Here is a 19148-nt window from a genome sequence, read left to right on the forward strand (position 1 = left end):
ATTGGCATAGTTGGCTCTGTCAACGTAGGCAGAATCTGTCACTAAGCACCTGCCTAGTGCCCACTTTCCAGATCTGTAGAGTAGCATGACTATTACCCAGGCTGTGAAAGAAGGTTCTCTTATGAGGTTGTCCATCTTTCCTTGTCGTGGTTAGGTCATAAAGCCCAATTCTGGTCCTGGCTGAACCCTGGTAGTGCACAATAATATTAATTGTATGTTACATTCATATATACCGCTTCCCATTTGAGGATCTCAATAGACTTTACTAATCTGAGTTAATTAAGCTCTGCAACTTTCCCCTGAGGTGGGGGCACATTTCCCTATGTTACAGATATGGAAACTGCAGTACAGAGATCCAAATGATTTTCCCAAGATCACCTAAGAAACTGATGGCAGAGATGTGTCTCATACCACGACCTCAGTCCCTCTCTTGTGATATAAGTACAACACAAGAATTGGGCCAAATGTTCACTCATTCCCACATAAAATCAGGGAATGAGTTTCAAATTGGAATTTAAATTTAAACTTTTCCCAAAGTTTGAGGTTGTTTGGATCAAGGCTATAGATCCATGGTGTCCAACACTCTAGCCACTAGCCACATGTGGCTATTTGGCTGGTTGAGTGATTATTTGCCTTGAACAACGTGGGTATTTGGCCAGTTGAGTGTGTCTAATTTGCCACTATAGTGGCTGTTGCTTCGGAACTAGTTGGACACCACAGCTGTAGATTCAGCTCTCCACAAAGCCATCCTTCCCACCATCTGAAAAACATTGAGTGGAAAGGAATTAGATGAGCATTTCAAAACCTCCTACTGAGTTTAGCTCAGGTTTGACTCCAGCAGAGAGCAGAGAGGATAGAATGAGAGGTTCTTATTTTCCCCCAAGCAGTTTTCTCATTGCTAGAAGTGAATACAGTGCTGCGTAAACTATATTCCAGAGAGACAGACAGACAGACACAGAGACAAAATAAGATGCATTTTGCTTTCCATATTGGTCCCTTGCTAGAGAAATTGAGTATGTTACCAGTAAAGACACAAGATTTGTCAGCACTGCATCATGCAAACCCAGAGCCAAAAGCAGCTTTACAAATCTGATTGTTCACGCAGCACACAAGGTCCAGCTGTGCACATATTGGAGATCCTGCTGGAGTAGGCAGCTAAGATTTCCTATGAAATTCTTGTTCTCTGCTAAACTTTGATGTGCGAATGATCTCAGTAGTCCAAGTTCTGAACTCCATTATATGTGTGCAACCTAACTAACATGAGCACATGGATATAAATGAGAGCACAGTTTGGACAGTACTGCATTTTGGAAGACGAAACACCACTATCCTCATCAGCACCATCTTTGTTTCTTGTCCAAATCCTATTGCCCTTTGTATACTGTCTGAACCTGGAAGCAATTTGTGATAGGCAAATTTCATAAGCGTCCAGAAGTTTGGCGATGGTGCTTTGAATGGTCTGCAAATTAGTTAAAAAATCTCATGAGATGACTTCCTATATTTCTTTATTTCAGCTAGTGTGGAAATAGCAGAAGAATGGCCTCAGATATCAAACACAAACAAGGGCAATCGCCTTTTTAATCCCAGTTGCTCAATCCTGTGCCAAGATCCTAATGGAGGATGTATGGAGACATCAGAGCAGTTTCAGTTCTCAGTTGCACTAGGAAAAATCCAGAGTAGGTGAACTGGAGCTCATAAAGTGAATGGGATCACAATCTGGCCGACTGCCTGGATGCATCACTGTTCATTCAGAAATGTACATGAAGATAGATGTAGCTGGTAGACAATATACATAATGTTTTCCTTCAAAACAAAATTCCCTTAACACATGAGCAGAGGTTTTGGACAATTTGATCTGGAATGTTTGGAATGCCTTTAAATAAACATCTACATTTTAATGATCTTATCTATTAAATGAACATGTCCGGACATTAAGAGTTGAGTTATTTTTACTGATCCCTGGTGATAACTGTTGATGATAATCTGGCTGCAAAATAGTTTCTATTGTTTCTAGTGAAACTGTTTTAATAAAATAGCATGAATTTGCATCAGCATTGCCTATAATGATATATAGTGGAACATGCAAACAAGGGGGGAGGGACAACAAAACTTAGACAAACTGTGAATAATTAAACCTAATATGCATTAAATCAGTATGTTAAAGTCTTTGCAATGTATACCATTCTAGGTAGCTTTGAATATATGCAAATATATGCAGCTGAAACACACTGGAATTTCATTTCAGAACCGCTACTTTTTACGCAGACACACACATATATAAATTAATTAATGCCCTCATTGTGCAATAGCCAGGAACTCTCTTAGAGAACATGAATATGAATCATTCGAGTTTTGCATTAACAGTGCTGGCTTTTAGTGCACAGCATCTGTATTATTAGTCACTAGCTGTGGAATTCATTCTTACCCTGGCTCCATTTGAGTCAGTTTACTAAATGTGAAATGCATCCACTCAGCTACAGATCACTGAGATTGTTTGGAGGGTTTAGAGCAATAATTACTGTTGCAGAAGGAGAAAAGAGCAATAATAGCAAACTGGCAAATGAGTCTGACTGTTTAAGGGAATAAAGAGCTTACCAAGTTTGCATGGCATGTGAGTCTAACTTCCTGACTGCCAGAAAAGATCCTTTTCAGTTGCAATGTCCTTAGAGGCATATTAGAAAAGGAGATTTTAAAAACTAAAACCAGCTTTTTTATATTAAATTATGACATTTTTAACCTTCACTTAGCCATGACTGATTCAATATTCTAAACAATCTGAGACACGCAAATTAGAGACTAGCAATAGGTCAGATCTCAGTTACACCAGGATTGGAGTTACTTGGGTTTACTAATCAATCAATTTACCTGGAGATGGAGATTGATATTTTTCATGTGGGCTAGGGGATTAGGTACTCAGTGCCCCCCGACAGTCAATGGAATCTGGATGCCTTAAGGTCAGAATCTGGTCCAATGTACCATGATTTCATCTGGACAGGACAGAATTTTTTTTGGCCAATTTTTCTTTTTTTTGGTGAGGGAGGGCAGTGGTTGAGGAGTACATGTTTGATGATACTGAAATGCTTTGTGAATTTTTCTTGGTCTTACCCAGTTGCTTTTTCTGAAAAAAGTCTAAACATTTCATCTCGGCATTTTTAAATGAAATGTTTCAATTTTTCAAGTTGATTGAAATTACTTTTTGTTTTGAAATTCCTTCAATGTAATTTTTAAAAATGCAAAATCTTTTTTTTTAAAAAAGCTCTCCATCAAAATGAAACATTTTGCTTGATTTCAAATAAATTATTTCCCACTTTTTAATTTGCCAGAAGCTCTGCAAAGTTTTGTTTTCAGGTCAACTCTGATACATTTTTTTCCAGTTTTTTAGAACTGCCCAAGAACAACATTTTATTCCCGCATCCCAAGCCATGATTGCAAATGCTGACAGGCTACACGTTCTATTCCGAAGGTTACTGATTCAGCCACACTGGGTCAAATTCTGAGTCTTTAATCGAGTAAAACTCCCACTGAAGTTAACAGGACTTCCAGTCGAGTGACAAGTGAGTAAGGAATTCAAGGATTGCCTCATTGCTCAGTTTGTCCTACACTTCAGTCTGTATCATAATAGCAGAAATCGGGGACTAAGTTAGTGCAAACTGGTGCAGCTCCATTGAATTATCTGGACCTGCATCATCTTACATCAGCAAAGAATTTAGCCCCAAATAATCAAATTTAGATATAAGAGCAAAGCGCTGAATAAATAACGTCTCCTGAACACTCCTTTTTCAATAGCATATCTGAATCTTGAGTGTTTTCAAAGCTATATACAGTGTGTTCCTATAAAGAAGGGAGAAATATGAGATTTAACACACTAGGGCTTAATATCCCTAAACCCTAGACATAGTAACCTCACATCCCAAAAAACTGTACAAAGCTATTCTGCATTATATTAGCTACTGTTCAATCCAGAATGATGATTATGTTGCTACTGGGAAATCTTTTCATTTGGGTTTCTGTGACAGGTTGTCTGCTAACCTCTAGTAGTCAGAATAGTGAGTAGGTGGCAGCCAGTTTGACTTGGGTGAGTAGGAAAACTTCCTGCTTTTCTTTTTCTTTTTCTTTTCTTTTCTCCTATTCACTACCCCGCAACTTTCTATGATTTTCTTTTATGCTGTTTTTATTTCTATTCTGCCCTTTTCCAAAAGAATAGGTACCTAATTTCTGAGCTAATTAGTCTGGCATAATGACAGTAGAGAGAAAAAGCTTGTGTTCAGATATAGAGCTGATGAGGCCATATATGCAGGCAGAATATTTTCTATTAGGAAGCAGCATGTTCTGGAATTGATGCAACAAACAACAAATTTACTAAGTGATCTAACTATAGCACTTATATTGTCACCACAGTCTTTAGCATCTCAAAATCTTTAATGTATTGAGTCTTATAGTCCCTCTGTGAGTAAAAGAAGTTCAGATGATGAACATCTTTAGTCTGACACTCTCAGGTCTGGCAACATCTGTGGTCCGGCATGATTTTAGTTAGCCAGATGTCCACTAATCATGAGTTTGGCCAAGTTTCCCATGGTCCAATAAAGTTTGTTTATAGCCACCAGTCCTGGCTCTCAGTGTTCTGTTCTGCTATTTAGCCCTAATTTACTCCTAAATGTCTTCTAGGAACCCAGTAAGCAGTGGAAGTGCTGGTAGTGCTCCTAGACTATATTGATCTCCCATGATTTGGTAAATTTTCTGGTTTGGCACTGGTCAGATCCCAAGGGTGCCGGACTAAAGAGATTCAGCCTCTACTGGCATCCCCATTCACAGAGTAGGCCCAGAAAAAGAGAGTCTAGTTAATGCTCCAGAACATGTCTATCCAGCAAGTAGCAGCCAGGGGCGTGGGTCGACAGATTCAAGCTTTCCAGACTCATACTATGGTGCTAAAAATTGCTGTATAGACTGAGGCTTAGAAGCCTAGAGTGGGGGCAGGCTTAAAAGTCCAAGTTGCACAGCTAGCGTTAGCACTTTAGTATGAGCCCCACGAGACCGAGTCTGTCAATCCAGGTTCTGATACATGCTGCTGTGGGCTGCCAATGACAGTGTAGACAGGGAGTCTGTGGCAGTGCAGGGAATTGGAGGCAGGTTTCCTGAGTGCCAGATGGATGGCCAAACAACTAGACCATCTTTCTTGTCTCCTAGTGCTTGACTTCCCCTCAGTGTATACTAGTCTTCAAATGCTAACTTTCTATGATATATAATTGGGGAGGGCCAAATTGTGCCTGGTTCTCACCGTGATACACAATGTGTGAGGAAGCAGGGGAGTGATAAGAGCCCTCTTTTCCCTACTACAGTGGCAAGGATCCAGATTAGGACCAAGTAAAAAGGCAGTCGCTGAATTCCAAAAAGAGCTAAGAAGGTCAAAAGAGGCCAGGCATAGCCTAGCCCTTTCATTCCCTGTAATAGCCCTCTGAGACCGAGAGAATGCTGCCCAACATGGGATGCAACAGCAAGTAGGTAATCCTGATGGGATAGTAAAAAGAAGGTGCTGTGTGGGACAGAATTTTCCCCAAATATATGGCTCTCTCACTACTTTCCTTTCAAATCAATGAATCTAAATATCTCCCAGCTTTGAAATCTGATCCAATTGAAGATTTACTATTTTATTTTGCAGGTACATTTATTTGACTACTAAATGCTGGCTCCTCACTATTTCAACCAGAAAGGGCACAGGAGAATTTTCAACGACAGGTAATTGGGAAAACTTGGCTCATAGAACAAAAGCATCTCATAACAAGCTGGATCCTTCACAGAGCCGGGAAGGAGCATTGTGCATCGCTAGGTAAGGTAAAATGTCTCTATCATGCCTATGTTTCATCATACCTGGATGCAGAATGCCCTGATGTTACTCCAGGCAGCCTTTTGCAATAACATAAGCACGGCTTCTTTTTCACTTCTGTACATTCTTCTCTGCAACATACTGATATAAAATACCTGGTGTACACATGCAGTCAGGAGGTATTTATACTCCTATCAATTCTGAATATGGACAGTGAAGAAAAAGAAAAATGCTCACATCTGATGGTGATAATGATGATATGGTGGAAATAATGAATGAGGTGAGTAATACACACTGCAGCTGTACATTGGCAAGGAATTCAAAGTTGCTTCTAACTAAGAAATGTAGAGGTGGGTAGCCATCATATCTCATACAGTATCTGACATCCTCTTGTGGCATAGATGAACCCATGTAACCTCTTCAAATTACTTCTAGAAGGCACTGTTGATAAAGAAAATGGAATAGAAGTGCATTGTAAATTATTGATATCATTATTGAATGTGAACTTTTGACATGACTAGCTCCCTGCTGTCATTCACCATGTGCCTCATTCCTTCCTCCTCCATCCAGATTTCAATCTGTGCCACACAACCCAACTATTATCCTAGCAGCAAGGAAATTCAATAGCATCATAGATTTTGAGCAACAATTGCATTTTGGATATTATGTCCACAGTTAGCCTTCTGGCAAGCATTCATTTAACACATTTTAACCACTTGTGTTTGAATTCTGATGTGTTTATGGCTCTGATCTTTAAAACGACATGATCCTGACTTCTTACAATGAATATCTGGTGGGTTAAAGAGGTCGGAGCAGGATTTTCAAGCACCCTCAGTAAGTCACAGCTCTTCAAAAGAATGATGCTCCTATTTAAGCCTCTAAAGAGGGCGTAGGTTTTCAAAAGTGCTCAACGTCCCACAGCTCACATTGTGATATTTATAACTAGATTTTCAAAACCCTCCATCCTAAGCTCTGAACATCTGGCCCCACTGGTGGGAATCGAGTCCTTCTGAAAGTTCCAGCTGAAGAGGATTCAGGAAGGAATTCTGAAGCCTGAAAATTAAAGTTAGAAAATAAGGCACAGTGCTGCAACCTCAACTCATATGAGTCATCCTTCCTGATGCCACTAGTGTCACTGAAATCAAAGTCTAGTAATTACAGCTGGCTGGGAAATTTATGTCAAGGTCTGTTGGAAACATGCAGTTTCCAGACAATCAAACTTTTCTGTGGTTTTTTTTCCTCAAAATTTCTTGAATTTTCCACAGAGAAATTTGAAACAAAATCCTTTGTTTCATATTGACACACCCTGAGTCAGAACATTTTGGTTTGTCAAACTGAATCAAAACATTTTTTAGGTCTGTTCATCTTTGATCAGTAGCTGCCCGAGCTATCATTGTGACGCATGGGACTTACAGTTTTGGTGTCTCAAGCCATCCTCCTCCTTCATGAACTGGGCTCCCTGGTTGGATTATATCTCTCATGGTGGAACTTTGTCTCGCTTTTGATTGACCCAACATAGTGCATCATGGTCGTTATGTGTCCAAAGTGAATTATGGGAAATGAAATGTAGTCTGGCTAGGAAGCCCACCCCATAGAAGATAATCAAGACATGAAACATTCCAATTACAACTCCCACGAGTCATTCCAGCAACTCAGGGGAACACAGATTAATGCTGAGTCAATGAGAAATGAAGCATTTCAATTTGGTTCAGCAAACTGAAAGGAAAGAGTTTGATTTGGCAGCGTTGAAATGTTTCATTTTAATTGGAAATATTGAAGCAAAATATTTGGAATCAAAATATTTTGGACAGTTCGGATCATTTTGTAGATTCAATACTTCAGCAAATTCAATATTTCAACTTTTCATCCTGAATACATTTCAAAATATTAGAATTTTCTGCTGAATAGAATTCTGATTAGCTGTGCTAGTATTGGTAACTAGCCAATTAGCTCGTCCTAAGATGGGATTTTCAGGTCTTCTCTCCTGAGCTCTCTCGCTCTGTCTCTCTCTCTCCTCCTCCTGCCTTCCCTTCTCTCTCTCAGCTCTCCTCCGCCTCCTGCCTCTCTCTTTGTCTCTTTCTTTCTCTTCTCCCCCTCCTGCCTCTCTCTCCCCTCTGTCTCTCCCTGCCCCCCTTCCCCTTCCCCTCCCGCTGTGGCACTCAGCCTCCTGCAATGAGGTTTACCAGCTGATTTGATTTAGGGCTTTAATTCGGAATCCCATTTCACTGCCACGTGTAGACGCGGGCAGTTACTTCGGGCTAGTCAGTTTCTAAAATGGCGACCGGCCGGGAACATGCTAATGAAGCGTGGGATATTTAAATCCTGTGCTTCATTTGCAATTTCGGTCGCCCTCATTAGCCTCCCTAGATCGAACTAGGAGACTAGTATAGACATACCCTAAGATTCCGGTTTTTAGGTTACACTGTATGGGGCAGGGGGAACCACATGGACTTAGCACAGAGAAGTTTAACCAAACAACAAAACAAAGAAAATAACCTGATTGCATCTACATAAACATTCCCTACATACTCCCATATCCATACTCCAGGGTTCCATCCAATTCTAGGCCCAGGTATTCCTTTTTGTTTTGAGGCATCTTCTTTTCCCCAGATCCTGGTTTAAACTCACACAAAGGAAAACAGCAAGCAGGTACCCCTTTCAAATCAAATCTCAGTACTTTCTTCCCATTGGTTCTCCTGGCTCCCTACCAACATTTTCTTGCTACTTGGGTTTAACCCTTTAGTTACTGAATGCTGGGATGTTTAGAAAAGGACAGCACTCTTCCCATCCATCACACAGCCCATGGTGGCATGAATTTACTGTTTAAAAATCAGCTGATAAATAGTAAAATCCTATGTCTTGCATTGTTCTCTGTTCCCTGTAGGCCAGAGGGATAGACTAAAGGTGTAAAACTTCATGTGTGAAGTACCCAGGTCCAAAGAATCAGTAACTAGATAGGAAAAGTTTGCTGCTCCAAGGGCTGTTACCCCAGATGGTCATTATTCCCATATATCAAGGCTATTCTTACTACACTTGATGTATGGAAAAAGTAATGTTCATAGATTATTTAGGTTTGATGTGAATCAGAGGTTCCACTTTATCCTTGGGATGGGGTCAGTCAGCTCTCAAGTCAAAGGAGTTGTACCTGCTCATACCCATGGATGAATTTGGCCCATTTTGGTCAGTGCCCCACTAAAAAAGGAAATGATTAGGATAAAGCAATGGGAATCAGCTGCTGTGCAATATTAAGATCCTGGGGGAGACCCCTCTGAAATAAATCTTTTGTGAAGACTGAGAGGCCAAGTTCCATCAAGGGCTGAAAGGGAATGAATTCCCTAGCAATAGCCAGAGTGAAAATGTTTGGGGGAGGAAAAATTGGTTGCTGTAAATAGTGAAAGCATCGAGAGCCTAGGTTAAATATGTTGTAGTGCCTAATGCATCAGAGAAATTACTCAGAAAGAACTCAGCTGTGAAAATATGGCCTCTGCCTTGCAGCCAAGGTGAGCGAGCCCTGTTATGATCTGCTGGGTAAATGCTAGTAGCATAACCTAAACCTGCTTGGGTAAATCTTTAATGTAAACACAATTCCCTACTGCCCCTCTAGATTTAAATGCGGAGAGAGAATTCAGGAACAGGAATCTGCTTTATGGATTGCCTGCTTCTTTTTATTCCTTTCTTGTAACAGCCGGGAGTTAGGACAAGCACGCAACCACTCTTCCCCCTCCCAACCTGAACTGTGCTCCCCAGATGTGCTGCAGATAATAGGAAGCAGAATGCACATTTCAGTGTGCAACCACTTTCTCATTCAAATTACCTCTTAAATTGGCAAAATCCAAGGTGCAGATGAAGGCAGGATACAGCCTAAAGAGTTGTAATAAAAAATACCTAATAAGCTTCTGTGGAATGTGAATTAATCTGTTTCATGAAAGGAAAGATGTTGGATAACTTAGTGAATATTCTAGCAGGGATTCATTTCACACCTACAGGAATTTACTATTCTGCATACTGTGTTTGGTAGAAATATCCCACTGGATTTTACCCTCTAATGTCTATATAATAAAGGTAATATATATTCTTAGCACATAAGCAATAAATAGGAAACATTTGAAAAGAATGTCTTCTGGAGGAAATTCTTGATCTTATGGGATACACATTAATTCCTACAATAAAAGAGCACAAATCAAAACCAGCCACTCAACGGTGAATGAATGAATGATTATTGTGGACTTCTAATGAAACCATACTATGAAAGGCATTAGAAAGATTGATTTGAGTTCAGTTAGCTGACACACAATGCCCGCTGTGTCCATTGTTGTAATGAATCTACCCAGAAATATATGTGTGTGTGTGTGTGTGTGTGTGTGTGTGTGTGTGTGTGTGTTTTGTTATAAGTTATGCACTGCAGGCTCTCTTATAATATAGTAAACAAACCAATTTGTAGCTCTTCACACTTTCCATGGCACTGTGAATATACTTCCAAAGTGTGGCTCCAAAAATGACTCACTTTCCCAAAAGTCTGACAGTCATTTCAATTAACACATTTACTAAAGTATTTACAACAGGCATGCTTGTTTAGCAGAAAGCAAGATGAATCAAGCCTATCACCTGTGTTGTTTTAAAAAGCAATGCTAAAGTAAATCATTGTCACAAGTGATTATTGAGGGTAAGAGTGCAGTAGGATTAAAAATGACTGTCTGTTTCTATTATGAGATCACTCTGGGCACATCCAGACTACGTTCTTCCTTCGAAATAAGATATGCAAATTTGGCGCGAATTTGCATATCTTCTTACGATTGCTTTTTTGAAAGAGGTTTTTTCCGAAAAAACAAGCAGTCTAGATGTAGTTCTTTCCCAAAAAAAGCCAAAATTTGCACCAAATTTGCATATCTTCTTTTGAAAGAAAATGTAGTCTAGACATGGCCGAAGAGAGTTACAGTAGCATGGATTTGAAAATAAAACCAACAGCCAGATCCTCAGATGTACAAATCATGTGAATTCCAATGGCTCTGGTAAAGCAGTGCAGATTTACACCAGTTGAGGATCTGGCCCCAAGAGTTTTGGAAGGAATTTAAACTCTCATGCTTCAGGGCATCTCTGATTATTCTGGCTTAGGAAGACATTTTTCCAGGTGAGAGGTTCTCTTATAACTACCCACTGCAGGGGTCCTTGCACCTTCCCTTGAAGCTTGTGATTCTGGGCACTATTTGATGGACTATGGACCTCTGCCCCAATCCTGTTTGTCAGTTCCTTTGTCTCTTTATCTCACAGTGTGCAATATCTAATAAAGCTGGTGATGCTGCACAGATCGTTAGGAGTTCCATTAAAGGACACTATTATCCAAACCATTTTTATATGCTGTTAAATGTAGCATATTTTTCTAGCTTTGCAACTACATCTCCCAATAAACCCATTGTAGGATCTGCTTCTGATTCTCTTGCCGCCAATGGCAAAACTCCTACTGATTTCCATTCATGCAGGTTCTAGCTGTTTGAGGCAAAACATGTGTTGATATGCGGTGATATAAACAAAGCAATATAGTATAAATGGAGATGAAAGTCACTGTTGTTTGTCCATGTTTCCTGTGTGTTACAAGCAGCCCAATGCTCCCTGACCTATCCTATTATGCTGAGCCCTATTGCAATGGAAGAACAAGGGCTTGGGTAGGTCTCTGCCTTAGTTTTCCTTTATATTAAAACTAAAAGATTTACCTTGGGTCCTTAATTAATTTTTGTTTATTTTGAAAATAAAATGAAAATGTACATGCTCAATTTAAATCATGGCTCTGGGGTGGGGTTGTGGATGAGGGGGCCAGTATGCAGGCTGCCTGGGGAGAGAGGATTACTCCAGCCCTCTCTCACCATTGCAGGTTGGGGCGAGGCGGCTGGGTCTCTCCATGGCCACTACAGCTCCAGTACGCAGAGTTGAGGGAGGGGTGGATGTCCCCTACCTGGGGCAGGTTCAGGTTTGTCTGCTCCCAGCACTCCCCAGCCAGAGTGAGGAAGGCAGCAAACTGTACATTCCCCCTCTCTCCTTGATTGGGGGGGACAACTAACAGGCTGTGTCTAGACTGGCCAGTTTTTCCGGAAAATCAGCCGCTTTTCCGGAAAAACTTGCCAGCTCTCTACACTGGCCGCTTGAATTTCCACGAACGCACTGACTTTCTACTGTAAGAAATCAGTGCTTTTTGCGGAAATACTATGCTGCTCCCTTTCAGGAAAAAGTCCTTTTGTGCAAAACTTTTGTGCAAAAGGGCCAGTGTAGACAGCTCAGATTTATTTTGCGCAAAAAAGCCCCGATTGCGAAAATGGCAATCGGGGATTTTTTGCGGAAAAGCGCGTCTCGATTGGCATGGATTGGAGTGGGGGGCAGGTAAGTGTGCTCCTAGCCAGCCTCTTTCACCTGCCTGGAGATTCTGTCTCTTTTCTTTTTAAGAAGCAATCCCATTCCAGACACATCCCATTTTCCTGGCACAACCAAACCCTGACCTTCCTTTCAGTTATAATAAGAAGAAGCTGTATACCAAATTTGGTGTTCTTACCATTTAGAAGGACTACTTGAGCAAACAGAAAGACACATAAACTCTCTCAAATATACAGTAGCTGGGGATGATAATACTTGTCTACCTCATGCCCTTGTGTAAATTAGGGAAGGTCTACACTGCAAGGACAGATCGATCTAAGCTATGCAATTTGAGTTTCGTTAGTAACTCAAATTGACGTAGCTTAGATCTCCTTATCACAGGGTGTACATTGTGGGGGGTTAATAGAAAAAACTCTCCTCCTGACTCCCCATACGCATGTCATTCTGCTGAAGTACTGAAGTTGACAAGAGAGTGATCCGTGGTCAATTTATTGGGTCTTTCCTATACTCGGTAAATCAGCTACTGGTGGGTTGATCATCTCAGCATCGATTCACCCTGTAGTGGAAACAAGCCTTTAGTTTTGGAACACTTCTGCAACAGAAGTGCTAATATTATAATTGGCTCTGTGGATGTGCTTATGCCACGAGCGAGAGGAAGAATGGCTTTGTTGAAAGATACAATAGGATAAATTAGCTGTTTAGTGCTGCTAGTTATTCAAAAGCGAGGCTTTTGAGCAATGACACTTAGGTACTGAGGTCATTAGGGGCCTATGAGAACCCAGATAAATGGAGAGAAAATTCTTAAGGGAGCTTTAGTGAGACAGGCTTTTCAATCTATTTTCATGGGATTTGCGGGACGCCATCTCGAGATATGCAAAGGGATGATTAATATCACGCAAAGGAGGCTAATCTGAATGGAGAAGGCTTGACTGAATAAAAGGATGCACAAAATCCCACTGCAGTGTTTGAGCTGTGGTGCTGCCTCATCCTCTCATCAGCACTGAAGAACAGTTCCAGCTGTCCTGGACTAATGTTTTGGGCAGCTTTTCCTTGCCGGGTGAGCAGGCTGAGGGGCACTATCACTCAGCTGTGTGCAGCATCAGAGCTGGAGCGAGGTACATGTGGGTACCTCTCTTGGACTGTCAAAGCAAGAGCTACAGGAGTATGTTTAACATAGATAGACCTCTCCTATGTGGTGCCAGACAAGCTGTCCCTGGCATGCTGCCTTGAATACTCAAAGGAACATGCTCCCTTTATTTGAAATTCATGCTCGGGCAAATGCTCAGCCAAATCCTCTCTGAGCGTTTGGATTCCTACTTCCTGTTTTAGGAATCTATCTGTTGACTTTGATTTTTATCTGTTTAGGTGTAAGTACTCATTCTCCAGATACTTAATGATGCTCCATCTCCCACCCCCTCCCTTTTTCTTTCTCTCCCCCTTCCCCTCTCTTATTAATTTCAAATTTTCATATCCCCAACTCACAACTCCGGTCATCTGAAGAAATGAGTGGTGTCAACGAAAGCTAGTCTATAAAGTGCTACCAGACCATTTGTTGTTTTTCACTTTAACTATGGAATTTCTCAATGGCAGATCAAGCCACCTTTCTGGACACAGAGGGTTAAAAGTGAAGATGATGCCAGCGAATGAACAGAGTAACGGAAAGCGGGCTGTAGTCTTCTTATGACTGGAGATTTCTGTGTTCCACGTTGCCATCACAATAGAGGCTAACTTTACCAACCATCCTGTGGAAATTTGTCGACACTGCTGGCCAATCCTTCTGCACAACGAGCTGCTGGGAGCTGTGCACAAAGATCTGTTTTCTTCTGTTAAAAATCTTATACCATGACCATCACCATGGTTTGTGTTAGACAGTTGCTAGCTTTCACTTCACACGAAAATACCAATTTTTCATGAATTCATAAATTCCAAGGCCAAAAGAGACCCTTGTGATCATCTAGTCTGACCTCCTGTCTAGTAAAAGCCAGAGAACTCCTCCAGAATAATGTTAACAGAGTGTTTTAGAAAAACATCCAATCTGGATTTAAAACATTGTCAGTGATGGAAAATCCCCCACCGACATTGCTAAATTGGGGGGAGGGATAGCTCAGTGGTTTGAGCATTGGCCTGTTAAACCCAAGGTTGTAAGTTCACTCCTTGAGGGGTCCATTTAGGGGTCTGGGACAAAATCTGTCAGGGATGGTAGTTGGTCCAGCTGCAAAGGTAGGGGATTGGACTCAATGACCTCCCAAGGTCCCTTTCAGTTCTAGGAGATTGACATATCTCTATTATTATTATAAATTGTTCCAATGATTAATTACCCTCCCTGTTGTTAATGCATGCCTTGTTTTCAGACTGAATTTGTCTAGCTTCAAATTCCAACTTTTGAGCATGCAACCCAATGGACACTTTGAGCTAAATCATGTCTTTGCCATAAGCCCTGTGTAAGGGACACCATTAAGGTGAGCTACTCTTAGAAGCAGCATGGGGGAAGTGGTTAGAGTCCTTGCCTAGGTCCAGTTTCATCTCTTTCGGCTAACACAGATTTCCTGTGTAACCTTGGTCAAATCCCTTAGCCTCTCTGTGCCTTAGTTCCCTATATGTAGAATGGAGAATAATAGTTGTGCCCCTTCTCACAGTAGCATTTTGAGGATAAATCTATTAAAGATTGTGAGACACTCAAATACTGTTGGGATAAGTATCTTAGACAGGAAAAGCTTTTCTGGACTGGGCTGGCATAGTAATTTTCAGGTGGCTTATACCTTTTGCCTAGTGTGCTAGAGAAGCCGAGTTAACACTTCCACCATTTTTAGCATTTGTCATCTTCACCCAACAGAAGAGTCAACACAGCTGTAACCACTACTAGACGTGCCTAATGATTCAGCAGGAAAGGCTGAAAGCCTGTTTCTCTTCTTGAAGATAAATGAAGACAGGAGGAAATCAGAAACAAACTATTCTGAATGTGATTTTCTCCCTTTGGCCTTACCCCCTCTCTCAGTGGCCCTACATGGAGAGCTAGACAAATTCTGAAGGAAGAAGGATGGATTCCTGGTTAAGCCCCATATTTAGTTCCTAGCTCTGCCATGGCATCCTTAGATACATCATTTAATCGCTCTGTGCCTCAATTTCTCAGCTGTAAAATGGGCATAGTGATATTTCCTATTTTACAGTGCCTAGCAGAATGGAGCCCCTAAATAAAAATCAAGAGAGCTGTAAGTCACAAAGACTGAGTGCCCTTTCTACTAACCAGATTGGCTGGCATTTTTTTAAAAAAATTATCTCTTTCAACATTTATTAAATAATTACAACAGAATTTTTTTTCAGAGTATGAGTGGCATAAAAACATATTAAATCTCACTGGTGGTTAGCTAGAAGAATTATATTTCATGTGTGTGCTAGCTTCTGTTGTCTCTGCCATCAAATAATGTTAATCCAGCTGGACAGTAGCATGCAAATGAACTCAAGTTAAATATAGGTGTCCTGGACCCTTGGAATAGAGGCCAAGGAGTGTATGGGCCATGGAGACTGAAGATCCCTGTAGGTCAGAGTTGAGGCAATAAATGGGAAAATGGGGATGCTACTGCCCTTACTGTACCAGTTTGGAGAGGATTTCATCCTTCCTGAGGTGGGTCAAGCCAGTACTTCCCACCAGCACTGCTGTTCATTCTACCAGAGTTTGAAATCATTAAGGCACCAAGAAACTCAATGCTATGTCCCACCTTGCCAGCCAACAACGCCAGTAGATGGCAGGAATATGTACAGAGGGCAAGGCGAAACTGGAAGGCAGGAAGCAACCATCTACAAAAACAAAAGTCAGAGCCGGTGTCTAGGACTGCCTTGCAGTCAAAGCATAGGCCAAATCTTTAGCTCTGTTAGGACACCTTTATGATGCCACACTGACACCAGCTGCCTGAACTATCATTAAGAAGGTGTTACTGGCATAGCTGCTTTTGCACCTCTTTCTCTGTAGCTGGTGTGGGAGCATGGCCGGGGCAGTGTGGGTGTGGCATCCCACTGTTCTGCTGCCTGCTGGGATATCCCCTTGGCTCATTGGCTATTAGTATAAATCAGAGCAGCCCTTAGGCTGTTTTATCTTGCTTCAGTGGACTGAACCAGAAAAAGAAAATCCTAATATTAAGAGAGAGAATGCAAAGATAATTTTTATTATCCATGTCTATCTGTTAAAGCTGCTTATATAGTCTTCATTAAGACAGTATCTAAGCACCACAAATGTTTTAATCTATTTATCCTCACAACACTCATGAGGTAGATTAAGTGCAATTATTCCCATTGTACAGATGGGGAACTGAGGCAAAGAAAGGCTACGTGACTTGCCAAGGTCCTACAGGAAGTCTGTGGTAGAGTAGGGAATTGGACCTTGGTCTCCCAAGACTCAGGCTAGCACTCTAGCCTATGGACAATACTTCCTCTCTTATTCTTCCCTTAATATTTGTATTGTGGTGGTATTCCAAGGACCCACTTGGAATCTGTATCCCATTCTTTTAGTAGCCATATAAACACATTCCCTTCTCGAAAGAGCTTACAGTCACAAACCATGACCCTACAAAGTCTTAAAGATGCTCTACAAGAAAATCCCATTTGCTTCATTCTCCTCTTAGGGTATGTCTACACAGCAATATTATTTTGGAATAACTGACATTATTCCGAAATAACATACCCTGCGTCCACACTACAAGCAGTTATTTTGACATGTCAAAATAATGTCGAGCTGGAGGACTTCTTACTCTGACTCCTGTAACCGTCATTGTACGAGGAGTAAGGGAAGTCAGAGGAAGAGTGATCTTAGACTTCCTGCTGTGTAGACCATGCCAAAAGCCGTAATGAACTATTTCAACTTAAGCTAGGCAATTGACGTAGCTCAAATTCCGTAGCTTATTTCAGCTTTAGCCCTGCGGTGTAGAAATGCCTTTATAGTGCAGTGGAATGAGAAATAAATAACCCCCAGTCCTCTCCTGATTCCTTTTAATCCTTGAGGATTAGATGCTTCCAGAAAGTCTGAAACCTGTTGGTGTATTGTTTATTGTCTTATTGTTTTAGGGTTCGGAGCAAAATGCCCAATACACTTAAGCACTGCAGCTAGGGGGAGTTTGTCAGCCCAGTACAAAGTCAGTGCAAAAAGCTGTACTTTTTCTACCTACTTTGGGTGGGTGTCACTTATGGCCCAATATAGAGGGGAATGGTGAATCTCGCCCAAAATGCTCAACTAGTTTAAACCAAATTTAGATTGCAGCTACCAACAAATGGCTTTTCGCTGGTTTAGATGAACAAAAAAACGATGTGATGAAATTGTACCAACCTGACCCCCAACTCTGAGTCTATGATTCAGATTATGAATAGACTAAACAAAAATAATTTTGCTAACAAGTGATTATGCAATATTAAAACACCATTATCACATTTATATGTTTACCAGCTGGAGTTCTAATTGAAATTTGTTCAGAACTCCTAATAGCATTAGGTCATGTTATGCTTACAGCATTAAGCAATGATTACATCTGTGGCTTTTGTTTTTAATTAGCTTTTTTTCAGTTATCTGGAAGAAATAGACCTTATAAGATCATCATTCACTTTTGTTTACAATGGAAAGAAAACAACCAAAGCATTGCTCAGGAATTATGTGTACATATAATTTACACTCCTGACTCTTGGGCTATTAGATCTGGCTGTATTTTGTTTCTTGCTTCTTATCAGTTATGTTAATGGCTTTTTGAATGCAATGAGGTGCTAGCATTTGTATTTTCAGGGATCTAAAATTACTTTTTTTTTTATAAAGACACTTGCTTGGATTATGTTTTACTTTTCCTTTGGCAAGACAGGAGCATTAGCTTTGGGTTATTCAGCACGATGAATTCCAAAACAGACAGCCTCATATCAGCCTCTGGGCAGAGATTAGCCAATGATGAATTTGAATCAAGATTTGTACTGTGAGGTAAGGGACTTCAAAACCAGGGCGTTGATTCTGCAAGGTACTTATGCATGGGCTGGACTCTGAACACATGAATTACTCTGAGGGGTGACTCACCTGCGTCAGGTTGATGAATCTAGGTTTATATGTGGGAACAATACAAGTGTGGTGAGGGAGCAGAGGAGGGCACATTAAAGGAACTTTTGGTTGTAGAGATGAAAAACCTGAGCCAAAGGATGCTTCCAGGTTGGGTATTTTGCTCATGGCTGAATTCTGCCGGTAGTGTTTTCCCAAATTAATACTGAGTGACTTCTCTCCTTTCATTAAAAGTTTCTTATCTACGCTCAGACTCTGTGCTTGCAAGAGGGGAAGCATTGTCTCTTCCAGATTCCCCAGGGTGGTGTGTCATTTGCCTTGGCTACTGGATAGGTCTCACGCTGATTTTACATTGCATTGTTGAAAAGGAACCCCTAGATATTGAACCTACTCACTGCTGGCTCCACAAGGCAGAAGGTTTACGTCTACTCTGCAAAGACAACAAAAAGACATGTAGTTTACTTGAGTTAGCTAACTTCCATTAAATGAACTTGGGTCAACATGAAGATATGGTTTTTAATTCGATCATTCAGCTCAAGATCAACCTCAGGCCTATAGACTGCAATTCGACTTGCTAACCTGAGCTAAAAAATTAGTTGCTTTGTCTTCACTGCTATTTCAACCTGATTTAGCATAGAATCATAGATTACGTGAGAGGTTATCAGGTCCCGTCCCTCACAGCAGGACCAAGCACCATCTAGATAATCCCTGACTGTTGTTTATCCAACCTACTCTTAAATGTCTCCAATGATGGAGACTCCACAACCTTCTTAGGTGGTTTATTCCAGTGCTTAACTATCTTGATAGTTAGGACGATTTTCCTAATGTCCAACCTAAACATCCCTTGCTGCAATTTAAGCCCATTGCCTCTTGTCCTACCATGAGAGGTTAGGGAGAATATTTTTTTCTCACTCTTCCTTGTAACATCCTTCAGGTACTTGAGAGCTG

The 19148-nt window shown here is 41.0% G+C and overlaps 1 long non-coding RNA gene across 1 annotated transcript in view; it reads left to right on the forward strand.

Moving 5' to 3' along the window:
- The window catches only part of LOC112545869 (uncharacterized), a 132851-nt gene that overhangs the window by 81336 nt on the left and 32367 nt on the right, over positions 1–19148 (forward strand). The window contains exon 2 of the long non-coding RNA XR_016348681.1: positions 5657–5824. This is a non-coding gene — a long non-coding RNA (uncharacterized LOC112545869). The remainder of the gene's footprint in view (positions 1–5656; positions 5825–19148) is intronic.

The sequence above is a fragment of the Pelodiscus sinensis genome, chromosome 2 (assembly GCF_052426305.1).
Source record: "Pelodiscus sinensis isolate ZL-2025 chromosome 2, ASM5242630v1, whole genome shotgun sequence".
NCBI classification, from domain to species: Eukaryota; Metazoa; Chordata; order Testudines; family Trionychidae; genus Pelodiscus; species Pelodiscus sinensis.